The following is a 19,423-nucleotide window of genomic DNA, read 5'->3' on the forward strand; positions in this document are numbered from 1 at the left end:
ATGTTTCTTCACAGATTCCTCCTGGAATTCCTTCAGTGATTTCTCCTGAAATTCCTTCAGAGATTCCTCCTTGAATTCCTTCAGGGATTGCTTCAGAAGTTCTTTCAGAGATCTCTCCAGATTTTCTTTAAGGGGCTCTTACAGAAAGATCCAACGATACCTCCAGGAGAATGCAAGGATTTTCCCTGAAGTTTCTGTAGAGATTTCTGGTATTAGACCAGGAGTTCCTTCTAAGATACCACCAGAAGGGTCTTCGGTGATTTTTTCAGGAGTTCTTCCAGAGATCGCTCCTGGAGTTCTTCCGGAGATTTTACCAGGAGGTTTCAGGCATGACTCCAGGAGTAACATCAGAGATTTTTTCAGAAGTTCCTTCAGGAATTCCTTCAGGGATTCTTCTAGGAGTTCCTTTAAGAATTTCTTTAGGGCCATTATCACCTATATCTCTAAGTGTTTGTACAACATGTAATATAAACTGTATTCTTATCACCGATAGTATCCCCCAAATGACCAAATGCCTCCACCATAGCAGGACGGCGAAGAATTCGCTCGTATTTTACTTTCTTTTAAAATCACAACAGTTGGCACCATCCCGCTGCACGAACACTAAGATTTTGTTGAAGAATCTCTCATAAAGTTCCTACAAAAACTCCTCAATGATTTCTTTCAGGGAATTCTTCAAAGGTTCCTTCTGAAATTCGTCTAGAATTTCCTTCTTGAATTCCTCCAGGAATTCCTTCCAGATTCCTCCAGAAATTTTGAAACTGAGTTTTTCATGACCATTGAGACATAAACTCTTCTTCTACTTCTTCTTCTGTATGGATCTATGTTCCCACTGAAACTTGGCCGGCCTCTCTTCAACTTAGTGTTCTTTGAGCAGTCCTACAGTTATTAATTAATTGAATTCGTAAGGATTTTCCGAAGGAATCACCGGAAGATGTCCAGGAATAATCTTCGAAGGAATTACAGGAGTCCCCGAAGGAAGTCCAGAGTAATTCCAGAAGGAATCCCCTTAAGAATTTCAGGAGTAATCCCGAAGGAATTAAAAAAAAAACACTCACAAAGGAATTTCAGGAGAAATCCTTGAAAGAATTCCAGCAGGAATGCTCCGAAGAATTCCAGCAAGAATACCAAAATAAATTTCTTCAGTAATACCTAAATAATTCCAGCAGGAATTCGGGGCAGATTTCCCTGAGTATTTGCTGGAGAAATCATCGTAGAATGTCCTGGAGGAATTCTCAAAGTCATCCCAGCAGCAATCCTCGCAGTAATTCCAGGTAGAATTCCCTGATAAATTTTCAGAGGAATTTCTGAAGAGATTTCATGAGAAATATCCATATAAAAATCCATGAGAAATCCCCAAAAGGATTCCAGAAGCAAGCCTCGAAAGAACTCCAATCAGAATCTCCGAAAGATTTCCAGGAGGAATCCTCGAAGGATTTGCAGCAGGAATCCCCGAAAAAAAAAGTTGCAGGAGGAATCTTCTATGGAATTCTAGGAGGAATCCTCGAAGGAATTCTTGGAGGAATTTCAGAAGGCTTAATGGGGAAATGTGCATTAACCATGGTTTTAATCTTCAATCAATACAATAGCAGTGGCGATAACCTTCATACTTCAGAATAAACCGGTTAGTGTTTACCTATATTGTCGTCGCGGTTGAAACCCGAAGTTTCCTCACACACGACAATCTAATTTTCTCAAAATTCATACGTGAAACCTAACGTCGGACATAGTGCGCTGGACAGCGGACCTGGCCCTCTATCCAGCGCACTGTGTCCGACGTACGTCCGACACAAGGTTTAGGAGAAAAATCGATTTTCGCGTGTCCAAAATTCCGATTTTCAACTGCACGAACAATACATCACTCGCTATGTTTACCCTTGTTTACCTAGAGAAGAACGTGCTTCTGGATCCGACCTATTGAATTTAAGTGTTGAAGCATACACTAGAGCTCATCTTTTCAATAAACAACAAATGAAAAATGCTACAGGGGAAGAAGTCTAAGGAGAACGCATTACCATTTATCATTAGAAACTGATTTTGATGCCTCTTGTGTCACCGACAGAGACATGCGGGCATGCTATTGCTCATAATATATGCAAATCGTAATTGCATTTTCCTACGAATGCAATGTGTATTCCAGGAAGCTGTTTGTGCACCTGGATTGATTGCATTGGTAAATATATTCATGGACGGATTTCACTAATTGACACCGCCGGTAATCAAGGATTACCCTTACATCATTCATTTCACTGCGTAATAATTGCGCGAAAATTGTACTAGCGGATTGAACTGATATCAAAGAGGAAGTGAGATTTTTGGAATAACATGAATATTGATACAGATGTCAGATGGCAATTGAGAAATCAAATGGGACAATAATTCTAAAAGAAAATGTCGATTGCTCCGGGATTTGAACCCGACCTCGTTGAACTTAAACTAGTTGGCCAATTTCCAATGTATTGGTTGCTCATGTTCCGTTTTTAGAGTGACCAATTTCAAAAAATCAAAATTGTTCAAAGCTTAGTTATTGTTATAACATAAACTTCTTAAGGAAACGACTATTAGAATCCAAGCCTTTGCAATTTATTCTAATTTTCAAGTGTACAAATCTGATATACTAGCAGACCAAAAAGACTAGAAATGCCACTTGTTGTTTGCTCAAAATTATGATTGGTAGGGTAAAAGCTCCCTTAGTGGAGGTAGTACCAATAGTGGTGGTAGTGGCAATTTAGCACTATTTCGACCAAAAAGCTTGCAAATGGTATTTTAATAGATGTATCATACCCAATTAATAACATTAATTCAATTTTGTTTTCAGGATTTGGCGGAAAACCTATTTTAAATAATTATTTTCCTTAACTTTTTTGCTCCTTTGCACCTATAGTGGTGGTAGTGTTCCTATAGTGGTGGGTCCCATAAGAATTCAATGGGATGCACCACTATAGGAACCAATTGTAGCATTCATATTCAATCTCACAGCATAAAACTAAACCCTATCACACCACATAGTCACATTCCAGAACTTTCCACAACTTTCTCTTTATTTGCATAATTGAGCGACGACCTCCAAACGTTGCAGTTCTTTTCTGCTTTCCTTTTATTGTTGTCATAAAAGACCATTAAAGCAAAACACCCTCGACGCAACCCTGACCATTTTCTTAATGCTGATGCAAGCGCAACTCAACAGCTGCGCGACACATTGGTAGCGTTTAACCCTGACGACCGACGCATCACACTGGCTCTGTGTTTTAGTTATACCTACCCTTTTGTAAACTAGTTATAAAACATTCAAGCACCAGAAATACATGATTCATTCTGAAACGCAACGTTCTTCGTGTAAGTTCTTTCATTTCGGTCACAAAGCCTTCTCCGGCACCATGCCACGATTTGGCAACCGTGAACAGTGAGCCCGAGTGAAAACCCAAAAACCAAAAGTGTCTAACGATTTTAGACCGGTGAAAAGTGTAACGATTTTAGAAAAGTTACTAAGTGTGAATCAGTTCAGTGAAGAACTTTAATGCTCAGTGCCATAATTATGAGCTGGTTTTCAGACACCATTATCAACAAGACTGAAGTAAGCCTGAGCACGACAGAGGCGAGAATCATCGCCGGCACCATCGTTTTTATTGCATCAGTGCTAGCCCTGTTCCTATGCCTGCGTGCACACAGTAAATTCGCGAAAGCAAAAATGCGGCAGACGGCGCAGCGAGAAATTCGTTTAAACAACGTGAACAGCCAACAGTGAGGAAATCCGTGAAATCAACTGAAGATCTAGTGCTAAAGTGCAAATGCACAAAGAAAAAATACAAATCGATATCAACTGCAGGCGAGACCACTGCCGATAACCATCGGCAGGCGGGTTTGAAGGACGAAATAGTAGTGGAGGATGCAGTTCGGCGACGAGAGTACCTACCAGGCCGCCAATGTTCAAAGCTGAAAAAAAAACGTAAGTGAAGTGCAATAATTTAAGTACCCTAATTAATGGAAGTAATAGAGGCCAACATCGAACATTTGAGAAAAATTGAAAACAATTTCAAAAAGGCCCCCAATAGAAACTATACGAAACCATTTCTTAATCAAAAGTTAGACCGAGTTAGAGAGTTAAGGAACATAATTGTAGACGATCTTTCTACCCTAGAGGATGTTTTATCTCAAAAATACGTAGATTCCAAGTACGTTGAAGTAAGAACGGTAACTAGTCGAATTTTTCACTTTATCGAGTTACGTATTGGCAGTGCACGAAATACAAACTACACATTTAAAACCCTTGCTCGTCTTGCGATTATCTGTAGAAAACTTAGAAAAGATCCAATACAATCCAACACAATGGCAGAACAATTTGACATTAAAACAGCAACCGCTATCGTACAGACGTACGACGGATGCTCCGCCAATTTAAATACATTTATTGATGGAGCTAACCTCCTCAAAGAATTTACAAGTCATAATCATATGGAGATGGCAGCAAAATTTTTAAAGACACGCTTGACTGGTAAGGCAAGACAAGGCCTACCTGAGGATGTGAAGACAATTGATGATATTATTGCAGATGTCAAAGCACGCTGTACCGAAACGATCACAGCACAAAATATTATGGCCAAACTTAAAGCAAGTAGCCAAAAGAACGATCTAGAAAAATTTTGCACGGATGTTGATTCGCTAACCACTCAGCTCCAAAACATATATGTGTCCCAAAAAATACCGACAGAAATTGCTAAATCAATGGCTGCTAAAGCAGGTATTGATACATTGATAAACGGTATCAAAAATACCGAAACTAAAATAATCCTGAAAGCTGGCAATTACTCGTCAGTAAGAGAAGCCATTCAAAAGGTGAACGAAAACACTACACAAGAGGCGTGCGAAAAACAAATATTCCACATGGTTGGACAAAAGTTTACCAACAGGAATCGGCAGTACTTTAATGCTCAACGCGGAAACTATCATGGGAGATATGTAAACCGCAATACAAGATTCAATAATAACAACAACCATCACAACAATAATAGGCAATATTCTGGAAACTACGGACGGGATCAAAATCGTTACAATCCAGAAAGCCGATACCGTAACAATGACTACAATAGACGGGGTGGTAGTCAACGCAATCATCCTAACAGAAATGTGTTTTACTCGGAAAACGGCAATCAGCCCTCGACTCAACCCCAGGTCGAGGCGGAAACGGAGCATGGGGATCAAATAATTCATCCAAGGAGATAAATCTCTTCAATATAAATACGAATTATTCAATATTTGTAACAGTCAAACTTGAAATGTGCGAAAAAATTTGCACACTTATTGTAGACACGGGTGCAGATATTTCAGTTATCAAGGAAAATATCCTGAACCCGAATCAAAATATATATCCCGCACAAAAGTGCATCATAAACGGAATAACCGAAGGAAAAACTGAGAGTATTGGACTCACATATACTAATATTAAAATTGACTACAACAAAATACCCGCGAATTTCCAGGTCGTAGATAAAAATTTTCCTATTTGTACAGATGGAATCTTAGGGAGAGATTTTCTGGCAAACTACGGCTGTAATATATGTTTAAAATCTTGGTTATTGACATTTAGTTACAAAAATGAACACTTCGAAATTCCGATCGAAGACAAATTTCAAGATCACCTCGTAATTCCACCTAGATGCCAAGTGATCAAACAAATATTTATTCCTGAGATAAAAGAAGACAGTGTAGTTATAGCCGATCAAATAAAACCTGGAGTATTCATCGGAAATTCAGTAATTAACAACAAGATTCAGTTCATCAATGTACTCAATGTAAATAGCAGCACAAGAACTATCCCACATACATTTAAACCCAAAATAGTACCACTTAAAGATTACCTATTAGTTAATCCGAATAAACAAAAAGAAACTTCGACAAGAAGCTATCAACTAATTGATGAGCTAAATCTGTCGACTATACCAGATGAAGGTATTAAAAGCAAATTAAAACAACTTTGTCTGGATTTTAATGATATTTTTGCCCTGAAAGATGAACCATTATCGGCAAATAATTTTTACAAGCAAACCTTAAGGCTAAATTCGGATAGCCCCACCTATATCAAGAATTATCGCATACCAGAAGCTCATAAAGCAGAAATGGATAAACAAGTGCAAAAAATGGTCGATGATAAAATAGTCAGACCATCAATATCTCCTTTCAATTCGCCAATTCTGATAGTACCCAAGAAATCCAACAACGACGAGAAAAAAATGGCGACTAGTAGTTGATTTCCGCCAACTTAATAAAACCATTATTGCAGACAAATTCCCATTACCAAGGATCGACGAGATGTTAGACAACCTTGGACGGGCAAAGTACTTTACAACTCTTGATCTTGCATCTGGTTTTCACCAGATCGAGTTGAACGAAAATTCTAAACACTACACAGCTTTCTCGAGCTCTTCTGGACATTATGAATTCAATCGTCTTCCCTTTGGACTTAATGTTTCTCCCAACAGTTTCCAGAGGATGATGACGATTGCTCTCAGTGGTTTACCCCCTGAGTGTGCCTTCTTGTACATCGATGACATCCTTGTAGTCGGATGCTCGGTAAATCACCATTTTAAAAACCTAGAAACAGTTTTCAAACGATTAAGGCAATATAATCTGAAACTGAATCCAGCAAAATGCAATTTTTTCAAACATGATGTTACCTATTTAGGACATCATATTTCAGAAAAAGGCATTTTACCGGATCCATCAAAATATAATGTGATTAAAAACTTTCCAGTTCCGAAAACCTCAGATGAAGTTAGAAGATTTGTTGCGTTCTGTAACTATTACAGACGTTTTATTCCCAAATTTGCTGATATAGCACACCCACTTAATAAACTTTTGAGAAAAAATGCAGTATTCGAATGGAACGAAGAGTGCAAAACAGCCTTTGAAACGTTGAAAAGGAAATTAATTTCACCTCCAGTTCTGAGATTTCCTGACTTCAAGAAAAACTTTGTCTTAATTACAGATGCATCGAAAGTAGCATGTGGTGCAATCCTTGCCCAAAGTTATGACAACGTTGATTTACCTATTGCATTTGCAAGTAAAGCATTTACTAAAGGTGAATCAAATAAATCTACAATTGAACAAGAATTGACAGCCATCCACTGGGCAGTGTTACATTTTCGACCCTACCTAATAGGAACAAAATTCACAATCAAAACAGATCATAGACCTCTAGTCTATTTGTTTTCGATGAAGAACCCTACTTCAAAACTAACTCGTATGAGATTAGAACTAGAAGAATTTGATTATGATATCCAATATGTACAAGGTAAAACGAACGTGGGAGCAGACGCTCTCTCACGAATCCAACTCGATTCAGACATACTCAAAAACATGACAGTGCTCAAAGTTACCACTAGAGCCATGTCCAAGAAAACTGAAACTCAACCGAGTGTACAACATAGTACTGTGAAACAAAACAGCAACGAGACTGATCACCTCAATGCGTTTGAATCACTCAACAACACCGAAATTTATGACCTACCAAAACTATATATAGAGCGCTATAAAAATAAATCGTATATATACAAAATATTGAACAAAAATTTAAAAAAGGTCTTGACACGAGAGTCAAGTACTCAAGTACCCAATCTAACAAACATGTTCGAACAAATAGAGAAATGGGCAAAAGAATTGAATGTTGAAAAAATAGCTCTAGCGCTATCTAGTACAATATTCGAAGTTATTAGCGTACACGAATTCAAAAATCAAGCCAATGAAACGCTTCAAAAACTACAAATACTGCTGTATATCCCGCAGCAAGACATACAAGATACAAATATTATAACAAAAATTATTGCTGAAAACCATGAATCTGCATTTGGCGGACATGTCGGCATAAACAGACTATATCGTAAACTGAAAACAATTTACAAATGGCCTAATATGAAAGCCACTATTACAAATTATGTTAATCAATGCATAACATGTAAACAACACAAGCACACAATTAGAACTAACGAAAATTTCATCCATACGCCTACTCCGTTAAAATCATTCGAATCAATAGCCATGGATACCATTGGACCTTTTCCAAAGTCTAATTCAGATAATAGATACGCCTTGACAATTCAATGTGATTTGTCTAAATACGTCATAGTAAAACCAATCAAAGATAAGCAAGCATCCACAATTGCTAAAGCATTTATTGAAAATTGCATTTTGATATACGGAACACCTTCGATCATACGAACAGATCAAGGAACCGAGTACAAAAATGAAATATTCAATAATATCTCTGAAATGTTGCAATATACACATATCTTTTCAACTCCATACCATCCTCAAACTATCGGAAACTTAGAACGGAATCATCGCTGTTTAAATGAATATTTGAGACAGTTCGTTAACGAATCTCAGACCGACTGGGATGAATGGATTCCTTACTATGCTTTTTGTTATAATACCACACCATGCACAGATATCCCTTATACACCATATGAACTCGTTTTTGGAAAAATGGCAACGTTACCCAATAACTTAAAGAATCCAACACGTATAGAACCAATTTATAACTATGATCAATATTATGCAGAATTAAAATATAAATTACAAGCAACTGCAATTAGAACTCAAAATATCATTGACAAGGTTAAGAATAATCGAAATACAAAACAACAAGTCACAGCAAAACCAATAAACATTGAAATAGATGATCTCGTAATGCTAGAAAATCCAAATAGAAATAAACTTGACAAAGTATATAAAGGACCCTATAAAGTAAGCAATATAGCACATCCAAATATAACAATACTGGATGAAGCAACGAATATTCAGCATACAGTTCATAAGAACAGAGTAATTAAAATTTAATTCATTTCTAGGCTAAGTGTAAAATGTAACGTAATGGTGAAGGTTAAATTTTATATTATTAGGATTTAAATTATTTGTGAAACATAAAGCCAGAGAGACATAAACTTTTTCAAGACTGGATACACCACTCTTCCTTCAGGGGGGAGGTGTAGCATTCATATTCAATCTCACAGCATAAAACTAAACCCTATCACACCACATAGTCACATTCCAGAACTTTCCACAACTTTCTCTTTATTTGCATAATTGAGCGACGACCTCCAAACGTTGCAGTTCTTTTCTGCTTTCCTTTTATTGTTGTCATAAAAGACCATTAAAGCAAAACACCCTCGACGCAACCCTGACCATTTTCTTAATGCTGATGCAAGCGCAACTCAACAGCTGCGCGACACATTGGTAGCGTTTAACCCTGACGACCGACGCATCACACTGGCTCTGTGTTTTAGTTATACCTACCCTTTTGTAAACTAGTTATAAAACATTCAAGCACCAGAAATACATGATTCATTCTGAAACGCAACGTTCTTCGTGTAAGTTCTTTCATTTCGGTCACAAAGCCTTCTCCGGCACCATGCCACGATTCAATGTTAAATTTTACCTCCATAATAGGAACCATGTACCTATAGTTGGTGCAAGTGATTTATTAGCAAAAACTGAAATGAACAATGGTTTTTAAATTTTTCCTAGAAAATTTATGTGAAAAACTACCGATTAACGTTTTCAGACTTTTTATTTTGTGGTATTATCAAATTTATTCAATTATTTTAGTGCAAGGAGCTACTAATAGCACCACTACTGGTACATTTACCCTAGATGAATCTCTAGATTTGTGCTCACAAAAACGTGAGGTAAAATGCGTTATTTGGATAGTGGGCGCAAGGGACCTTTACCTTAAACCAGTTTGCCAATTTCAAACATCAATTCAAAGATCTTGAATTGTATTTATCAAGAAATGAAAAAGAATTAAATATGCTCTAACTAACGGAAAAAGTAATAATTAAAGATTTGTTGAATGTATACAGATGAAAATATCAAACATCGCCGGGGTTGTCTCAATCAATTTCTCCGAAAATGGCTCCATGCAAAAGTTATTGATTGACACCCGCTTCTAACCGGCCGGCTCCCACAATGAAACTCGTTACATCTGTTCCGTTCCACCGAGATACGCATCGTCATTTATTCACAGTAGGTTGAGCATTGGCCACAGATGCCATAGACAGACAAGCACTCGTCAACGGAATCGCTCGCCTATATCGATCTACCTAACTGTGCACATGTTCTCATGTTCTCAGAAATCGAAATAGCTTTTAGGCCGGAGCTGTTGAAATAACACCCTTCCTCTTATTTACTCTGTGCTTCCTATACAATATCTCGCAGGCTCGATAAAAATCACGTAACTGGCCGACAAAAAGGAAGTTTACCTCCATTACTGGCACACAGACGACTTGAAAATGTTGTATTCAATCCCGAAAAAGATACATAATCCCGGATAGATGAAGAAACGTCGTCACCTTGGCAACTTTTGCTTCCAGGGATTCTGTTTGAGAGATAACATGGCAAGCTGTTTCATAATTGATAAGGGCTAATTCTAAGCATTTTGCCGTTTATGATCTCAGTAGGTATGTAATCCAATCAGGACCATTAGGCTCAATCACGTTGCCATTGCCAGTGGCTAGGCCATCCAACTCGTCTGGCTCATTTGCGGTCAATTACGGCTTCGTCGTCTGCATCTAACTGAATGCCTCCTTAATTCTATAAGGATTACATACATAACATATACAAATTTGCTATCGTAGATAAGTAAATTTCAACCACAACGGGATTAGCATAGCTGCATCTATGACGAGCACTGTTCTGGAATGGTGTACACTGTACAGTGGACCCTCTCTTAGCGGATATTTTTCTACTTGCTGAAAAAGAAAAAATTGGAATATGGTATTTAGTTCACTGTGGCTGACTGTGTTTCTTTGTTTCAGAGAAAACCAGTCGGATTGTAAAAAAAATCTCGATTTTTCATCGTCTGAAGTTGAAGTTGATATCATTCACAATCCTTAACATGAATCAGAGAGGACGCGTATAGTAGTTATAGTAGCACGGAGGTCTCGAAATAGATTGAAATATGAACGGCGGAAGCCCTCCCAGCTCAGCAATTGCCCCACCCATGTTTTTTTCATAGGCCATGCATTGTGCAGGCACAGAGCAAGAGTGATTATGTCGAATGATGTCCTTGCATGTCCTGAGGTCCTGGAGATGTGAAAGTGGAGCAATTTGTGTACTTCAAATTCATGCTGGTCGAAGAAAACCATGAAAATGTTCTGCCAAAGTGAACCAAGACAAAACAAATTTCAAAAATACGAAAGAGATTCGAACTTGGATCATTTGAGTGATAACCAAGCGCGTTACCTCTAGGTCATTTTACCTAGCTGAAGGACACCCAAGCAGCACCTGCTACATCATGCAGATTGTGGCTTTCTATGCTTTGGTCTAAATAAGTTGCACTAGAAGCACACGAAACTTCCATCTTGTCAGTTGAGTAGCATTTAAACTCCGAAATCCGTAAAGTTGCGGCTTTGTTTCATAGAAATCACAAATCACCACGTGTTTGACATCGATCTGTGGAGGCGGAGCTTACATATTGCTCGCAAGTGATAATACAGTCAGCTTACATTAAATGTGTTATGTAACATGCATGAAACATCTAACTCTGGTTTGTTTGTTCAGATTAGGTTCCATATGCGTTACAGAAAACTTGAGCGTCTTTTAATTTTGACAGTTCTCTAACTTGTGACAAAGAAGGTGCAATAAAGTAACAAGTAACTTCAGTAGCTTTTATGGTGTGTTGAGCATCGATTCTCTCACAGAGCTTTTGGTGTAATATGTAAGGTGAGTAGATTATACTCCTGGTGTCCATGGTTGAAGTCTGGACAAAATCTTTTCCCAACTTTTTTTATCATTCCTTCTGGTTTATGTTGCATAAGAATTAAGAATCTGCGCTTTTTGGGTTTCAAAGAAGAAGCAATTGTGTTCTGTCGTCCGTAATACGGACAGTGAATAAATTGTACTAAGGTTGCTGTTACTGGATTAGCAACAAGTCGTGTTGCTTGGGCAGTCGTTAAGTTAGAATCAAGCTCTAAACATTCTTCTCAAGGATGGTTTTCGTGAAAACACCATGTTTCGATCAGCCAAAGCGAACCAAGTGTTTGATTTTTTTAAACCTTTATGTGTTAAAGTATCAGTATAAGGTGTATCGACATAACGGAGGTATTCAAAACCAGCTGATTTTTTTATTGTTGAGAATAAATTGATTCTAGGCACGGTAAAGGCTGGGTATGCTGCGCAATTCAGATCCCATTGTGATCCACTAGCCTCTGCCCAGCAACTCCTATCCGTACCTCCACGCGGTACCGGCCGGTAACTATGAGCAACCTTAGGGAAGATCGGGTAACCAACCCCGGTGGGAACTTTGGTCGTAGGCTGACAGGGAAGGGGGGGTTTGCTTCGGCAAACCTGAGCGTCTGTTCTCCAGGAGGAGCGGCTCACAACAGCGTCTTATCCCCATGTTAGGGGCGGCTGATCTACGTCCGAGTGCCAGGGAAGGACTCTAAGCTCAACTGTGCACTATGGTCCTCCGGAAAGTAGGGGGTTGGTGTCAGGCCCTACGAGCCAGCCGTAAAAAAACCATTGTAACGGAAAATCAGCAACAGAATAATACGAACCGAGACCAACGGCAACGACCCCAGCGAACAAAAAGGATTTGCAATTGGAAACTCGGTACGTGGAACTGCCGATCTCTCAACTTCATTGGGAGCACCCGCATACTCGCCGATCTACTGAAGGACCGCGGGTTCGGCATCGTAGCGCTGCAGGAGGTGTGTTGGACAGGATCCATGGTGCGAACGTTTAGAGGTAATCATACCATCTACCAGAGCTGCGGCAACATACGCGAGCTGGGAACAGCTTTCATCGTGATGGGTGATATGCAGAGGCGCGTGATCGGTTGGTGGCCGATCGACGAAAGAATGTGCAGGTTGAGGATCAAGGGCCGATTCTTCAACTTCAGCATAATAAACGTGCACAGCCCACACTCCGGAAGTACTGATGATGACAAGGACGCATTTTACGCGCAGCTCGAACGTGAGTACGATCGCTGCCCAAGCCACGACGTCAAGATCATCATAGGAGATTTGAACGCTCAGGTAGGCCAGGAGGAGGAATTCAGACCGACGATTGGTAAGTTCAGCGCCCACCAGCAAACGAACGAAAACGGCCTACGACTCAATGATTTCGCCGCCTCCAAAAATATGGCCATACGTAGCACCTTTTTCCAACACAGCCTCCCTTATCGTTACACCTGGAGATCACCACAGCAGACGGAATCTCAAATCGACCACGTTCTGATTGACGGACGGCACTTCTCCGACATTATCGACGTCAGGATCTATCGTGGCGCCAACATCGACTCCGACCACTATCTGGTGATGGTCAAACTGCGCCCAAAACTCTCCGTCATCAACAATGTACGGTACCGGCGACCGCCACGGTACAACCTAGAGCGACTGAAGCAACCGGATGTCGCCTCAGCATACACGCAGAACCTCGAAGCCGCGTTGCCAGACGAGGGCGAGCTCGATGAAGCCCCTCTAGAGGACTGCTGGAGTACAGTGAAAGCAGCCATCAACGACGCAGCCGAGAGCACCATCGGGTACGTGGAACGGAATCGACGGAACGAATGGTTCGACGAAGAGTGCAGAACGGTTTTGGAGGAGAAGAACGTAGCGAGGGCGGTAATGCTGCAGCAAGGGACTCGACAGAACGTGGAACGTTATAAACAGAAGCGGAAACAGCAGACCCGCCTCTTTCGGGAGAAAAAGCGCCGCCTGGAAGAAGCGGAGTGTGAAGAAATGGAACTGCTGTGCCGTTCCCAAGAAACACGGAAGTTCTATCAGAAGCTCAACGCATCCCGCAACGGCTTCTTGCCGCGAGCCAAAATATGCAGGGATAAAGACGGAGGCCTCTTGACGGACGGACGTGAGGTGATCGAAAGGTGGAAGCAGCACTTCGATCAGCACCTGAACGGCGTGGAGAACGTAGGCACGGGAGCCCACGGCAACGGAAGGAACGACGACGCCAGTGCAGCGGAGGACGGAAATGAACCAACTCCCACGCTGAGGGAAGTTAAGGACGCCATTCACCAGCTCAAAACCAGCAAAGCAGCTGGTAAGGATGGTATCGCAGCTGAACTCATCAAGATGGGCCCAGAAAAGTTGGCCACCTGTCTGCATCGGCTGATAGTCAGGATCTGGGAAACCGAACAGCTACCGGAGGAGTGGAAGGAAGGGGTAATCTGCCCCATTCACAAGAAAGGCGACCATTTGGAATGTGCGAACTTCAGGGCGATCACTATTTTGAATGCTGCCTACAAAGTGCTATCCCAGATCATCTTCCGTCGTCTGTCACCTAAAACAAATGAGTTCGTGGGAAGTTATCAAGCCGGCTTCATCGACGGCCGGTCGACAACGGACCAGATCTTTACCGTACGGCAAATCCTCCAGAAATGCCGTGAATACCAGGTCCCAACGCACCACCTGTTCATCGACTTCAAAGCGGCATACGATAGTATCGACCGCGCAGAGCTATGGAGAATCATGGACGAAAACGGCTTTCCCGGGAAGCTGACTAGACTGATTAAAGCAACGATGTACGGTGTGCAAAACTGCGTAAGGGTTTCGGGTGAACTATCTAGTTCATTCGTATCTCGCCGGGGACTGCGACAAGGTGACGGACTCTCATGTCTACTCTTCAACATCGCGCTGGAAGGTGTGATGCGACGAGCCGGGCTCAACAGCCGGGGAACGATTTTCACAAAATCCGGTCAATTTGTGTGCCTTGCGGACGACTTGGACATTATCGCTAGAACATTTGGAACGGTGGCAGAGCTGTACACCCGCCTGAAACGCGAAGCAGCAAAGGTCGGACTGGTGGTGAATGTCACAAAAACAAAGTACATGCTGGTAGGCGGAACCGAAAACGACCGGATCCGTCTGGGTAGTAATGTTACGATAGACGGGGATACTTTCGAGGTGGTGGAGGAATTCGTCTACCTCGGATCCTTACTGACGGCTGACAACAACGTGAGCCGTGAAATTCGGAGGCGCATCATCAGCGGAAGTCGGGCCTACTACGGGCTCCAGAAGAAACTGCGGTCGAAAAAGATTCACCCACGCACCAAATGCACCATGTACAAAACGCTAATAAGACCGGTGATCCTCTACGGGCACGAGACATGGACCATGCTCGAGGAGGACCTACAAGCACTCGGAGTTTTCGAGCGACGCGTGCTAAGAACGATCTTCGGCGGTGTGCAGGAGAACGGTATGTGGCGGAGAAGGATGAACCACGAGCTCGCTGCACTTTACAGCGAACCCAGCATCCAGAAGGTGGCCAAAGCCGGAAGGATACGGTGGGCAGGGCATGTTGCAAGAATGCCGGACAATAACCCTGCAAAGCTGGTGTTTGCAACTGATCCGGTTGGCACAAGAAGGCGTGGAGCGCAGAGAGCACGATGGGCGGACCAGGTGGAACGTGACTTGGCGAGCATTGGGCGCGACCGAGGATGGAGAGCGGCAGCCACAAACCGAGTATTGTGGCGTACTATTGTTGATTATGTCTTGTCTTAATGATGTTGAACAAATAAATGTATGTATGTAAATTGATTCTAAAATGCAGTAGATTTGGTTCACTCTGGCTCAATGAGATTTGGAAAAACGGCGATCAGGTTCATCGACATAATTGGATCCTCCAACACCTGTATTTCTAATTACGTGTTCAATTCTCTCACAGATTGTTACTATGAGTCGGTTAGAAGTTAGAAATCTGGCGGCGATGAGGAAAACTTGAAATGTTCATCCTCTAGATCAATACTAAAATATTTCGCTGATTCAATGAAATGGTTTACAGTTCACTCTGGCTGGGTGCAATTTCATTTGTATGTTCTGCCAAACAGAAATTTTGAATTTACTCCACGAAGAGCTGTAAGAATTACTGGATTTTTACACTGAAGGTAGATCATCATATTCTCCATGCAATGGTTAAGAAAACTCATTTTTAAAAATAATGGTCTTTGGTTCGGTTTAGCAGAACCCCGGCCATATATCCTCAAAATCCACTTATTAAATAGTGACCTTGGTATAAACATTTGATTGGTACAAACCGAAAAAAAGTTGAATGGAAATTAATAGAATGTGAATTAGGGTATTGTCATTTCAGGTGTGATTGATCGTCATGAGGGGCATTTTTATTTGTCAAAAATAACGGTCAAAACTTAAAACTATATGTGGGAAATGGCCATCATCTGCCTCAAGGGTTGTTGAATGATAAGCTCATATGCTTTGTAGCCAATTAGTCACATATTTCTGTATTAAATTCAATACTTTCCCAAACTGCATATTAGGTGAACTTCAAAGTAGAATTCCTGGAAAATCCTAGAGATCATTGACAAATCCATTTTCAGGTCTTATGCAATATCGAAGTAATACTAGTTAGATTACTTCTGAGCTTTCATTTTCATTTCATTTTTCGGTTTCATGGGAGTTTCAGAAGGGTTTCGAAGGTTTCGGAAACCCGGGGCTCGCTATGTCTGAACTAGCAGGTTATAAAAATTGAATGTATCATTCCATTTTTACAATCTACTGGATCAGACATGGCATGCGAGGGTTCCAGGGAGCTTTAAATGGGAGTTTCAGGTATGGTTTAAAGACGTATCAAGGATTTTAAGGGGATTTCAGGAGGGTTTTTCTGTTGAATTGAGAGAACGCCCCTGAAATTCCTGGGACGCCCCTGTAACTGCCTTTGCTTAGAACATCCATGGAACGTCGCTGACACCTCTCGGGATCCCTTGTAACGCACCTGGAACTCTTCTGAAGACGCTTGAAATCCTTTGAAACTTCCTTGGCCCTTCTGAAACTCCCTAAGATGCCCTGAAACACTCCTAGAATGCCCTGAAGCCCCCAGGTTACCCAAGGAACGCTCTGAATCTCCCTGGGACACCCTTGAAACCACTTGAAATCCCCTTGAACGGTCCTGAAATCCACAGGAACATCGGACGCCCCATCAAGGCCTATGGAACACCCTCGAAAGCCTTTAAAAGTTCCTGAAACCTTCTAGAATACCCCTGAAACCCCTGAAACGCCACTGCAATCACCTAGTTCGCTCCTAAAAACCCTTTGAAATTTTCAGGAACGTTCATGAAACCCCTTGAAACCTCTTGGAACGCCTCTGAAACCGCTAGTAATCCCCTGAAACACCTTGAAAACTCCAGGCACGCCGCTAAAAACCCTTGAAAAGCCCTGGAATACCCCTGACGCCACCACAAAGTTCCTGAAACACCCCTTAAACGCTTTGGAACACCCTTGAGGCCATTGGCACGCCACTGAAATCCCCTGGAACACCCTTAAAGCCCCCTGTAATGCCTAAACTGCAACAGCACTTAAACCCCTTGAAGACCCTCTGAAACACCTTGGAACGCCCCTGAAGCCCTCTCCAAAATCGCAGCATCAAATCGAAGTCGTCGCTTGAAGCTTGAAGCAGTAAATTTAAATCTATTGTTTTTCTGTTGCGCATCATTAAGCTAATTAGGAGCTACAACATGCACTAACCCAAATTGAGTTGCGACATTTCGAAGTACATAGGTTAAATATCAATTTTCGCAGCGCCGGCCATTTCGGATTTGAAGCAAAAGCATAATACTACCGAAATTCACCTAGGATTTGTCCCTGAGTAAAATTTGATCTGTCGTTGATTAGCCCTGACGAAAACCAGCCTTGAACTGGCTAACTGTCCGTTAAATTATTAAGCAAACTGTAATCAGTCATGATAGCACTAGCCGAGCTAGACATTTTTGTAATGACCTAAGAAAAACTTACGAAGAAAATCCCATTCTAGCAAAATGAATTAAATATCGTCGAGCCCCGTTCGCTAAAAGTTTTCTCCTGTTTTTATTTTTCTTTTTCAGACTTTTTCTCGGCAAGCGTCAGCCAGCAAAACTGCAATCTAAACAGTCCGCAGATTGAGAGGTAAATTATGTTCGCTGTTTATTTGCTTGGGGACAGTTTTTTTTTTCAGCTGCACTTACTCTTACTCACAAACAAGAAACTCGACAACAATCACCAGCAGTAGGTATAATGGTCGTCGTCAGATCACGATGAAGGGAAGAGGCCTTTTATAGGAAACTAGGGCTTTGCTCAGCGGGGAATGAAATTGAGTGGAAAGCTTCCCGTTTAGAATGTTGGAGCAAAATTTAAAAAAAAAATGCAAAGATTGCGATAATCACAATCATTTCATTCAAAAGTTGCAATTTACGTCATTGCGAAAAGAAATCATTGCGAAAAGACATCCACGTGCCCCGTGGGAATTGAACCCACGGATGCTGGGTCATTAGGCCGAAGGTCATTAGGCCGAAGGCCATTAGGCCGAAGGTCATTAGGCCGAATGGTCATTAGGCCGAATGGTCACTAGGCCGAATGGTCATTAGGCCGAATGGTCATCAGGACGAATTGAAAATCAGCCGTTATGAGCCTGTAAAAAGATCTGTTGTTTTTACTTTTTCCAAAAATTTTTTGCCGAAAACTACTTTAACAATGAAACTAGAAAGAATAGCCTATGTTTTAAAGAAGGAAAAATTTATGAATTGAATATCAGCAGTTTCTGCGCCAAAAACTATTTTAGCAATGATACTAGAAAGAACAGCCTATGTATAAAAGAAGGAAAAATTCATGGGTAAAATATCAGTAGATTCAGCATCAATAAAGTATCTTCGTGCCTGTCACACGATATACACATGCAAAATGGTCATTTGCCGAGGAAGCTCTCAGTTAATAACTGTGGAAGTGTTCATAGAACACTAAGCTGAGAAGCAGGCTTTGTCTCAGTGGGGACGTAACGGCAAGAAGAAGACCCAATGATCATTCATCCTGATGGCCATTCGGCCTAATGACCATTCGGCCTAGTGACCATTCGGCCTAGTGACCATTCGGCCTAGTGACCATTCGGCCTAATGACCATTCGGCCCAATGACCTTCGGCCTAATGACCTTCGGCCGAATGGCCTGACACCGTGTTTACGTGATAATCAAAGCATTTCAATATTGTAATTTCTATTTGATTTGATTAGCCTAAATAAAACCATGAAACTTAAATTCAAATTTTGAAAAATATTTATTTAAATAAAAAAAAAATAACAGCCATAATAAAATAAAAAATAGTTGCAAAGATTCAGAAGAAATAGCTTTAAAAACAGATATTCCAAGAAGTAAGAATATTCTTAGTGAAATTCAAAGGAACAGTACTTAACACGATTTTCTTATAGATATTCCCCTAACAACATTGGCGTATCTAGGATTTTTTCCTAGAGGCTGCCAGTTTCAGTGGCTTCCAGGTTTGTTCTCTTCGTCATATGGGGTCAAATTTCCTGCAACTTGGTCGTATAATTCGTATAATTCAGCTAGGTTGGGAAGGATTAGAGGCCAACTCGGAGTTCAATAGCTTTCATTTAAATCTTCTTTTGCAGATCTCTCAAGAATTCCTTTGTATTTGGC

At 41.0% G+C, this 19,423-nt stretch overlaps 1 protein-coding gene across 3 annotated transcripts in view; it reads left to right on the forward strand.

Annotated features, from left to right (window-relative positions):
- LOC109430795 (G-protein coupled receptor dmsr-1) overlaps positions 1 to 19,423 on the forward strand; it is a 505,508-nt gene that overhangs the window by 301,434 nt on the left and 184,651 nt on the right. For 2 of the 3 annotated variants that reach the window (XM_062852690.1, XM_062852691.1), the window contains one exon: positions 17,843 to 17,903. The exons of the other annotated variant lie outside the window; for it this stretch is intronic. The gene's annotated coding sequence lies outside the window, so the exon portion shown is untranslated. The remainder of the gene's footprint in view (positions 1 to 17,842; positions 17,904 to 19,423) is intronic. 3 annotated transcript variants of the gene reach the window in all.

Source organism: Aedes albopictus, chromosome 2, assembly GCF_035046485.1.
Source record: "Aedes albopictus strain Foshan chromosome 2, AalbF5, whole genome shotgun sequence".
Lineage (NCBI taxonomy): Eukaryota > Metazoa > Arthropoda > Insecta > Diptera > Culicidae > Aedes > Aedes albopictus.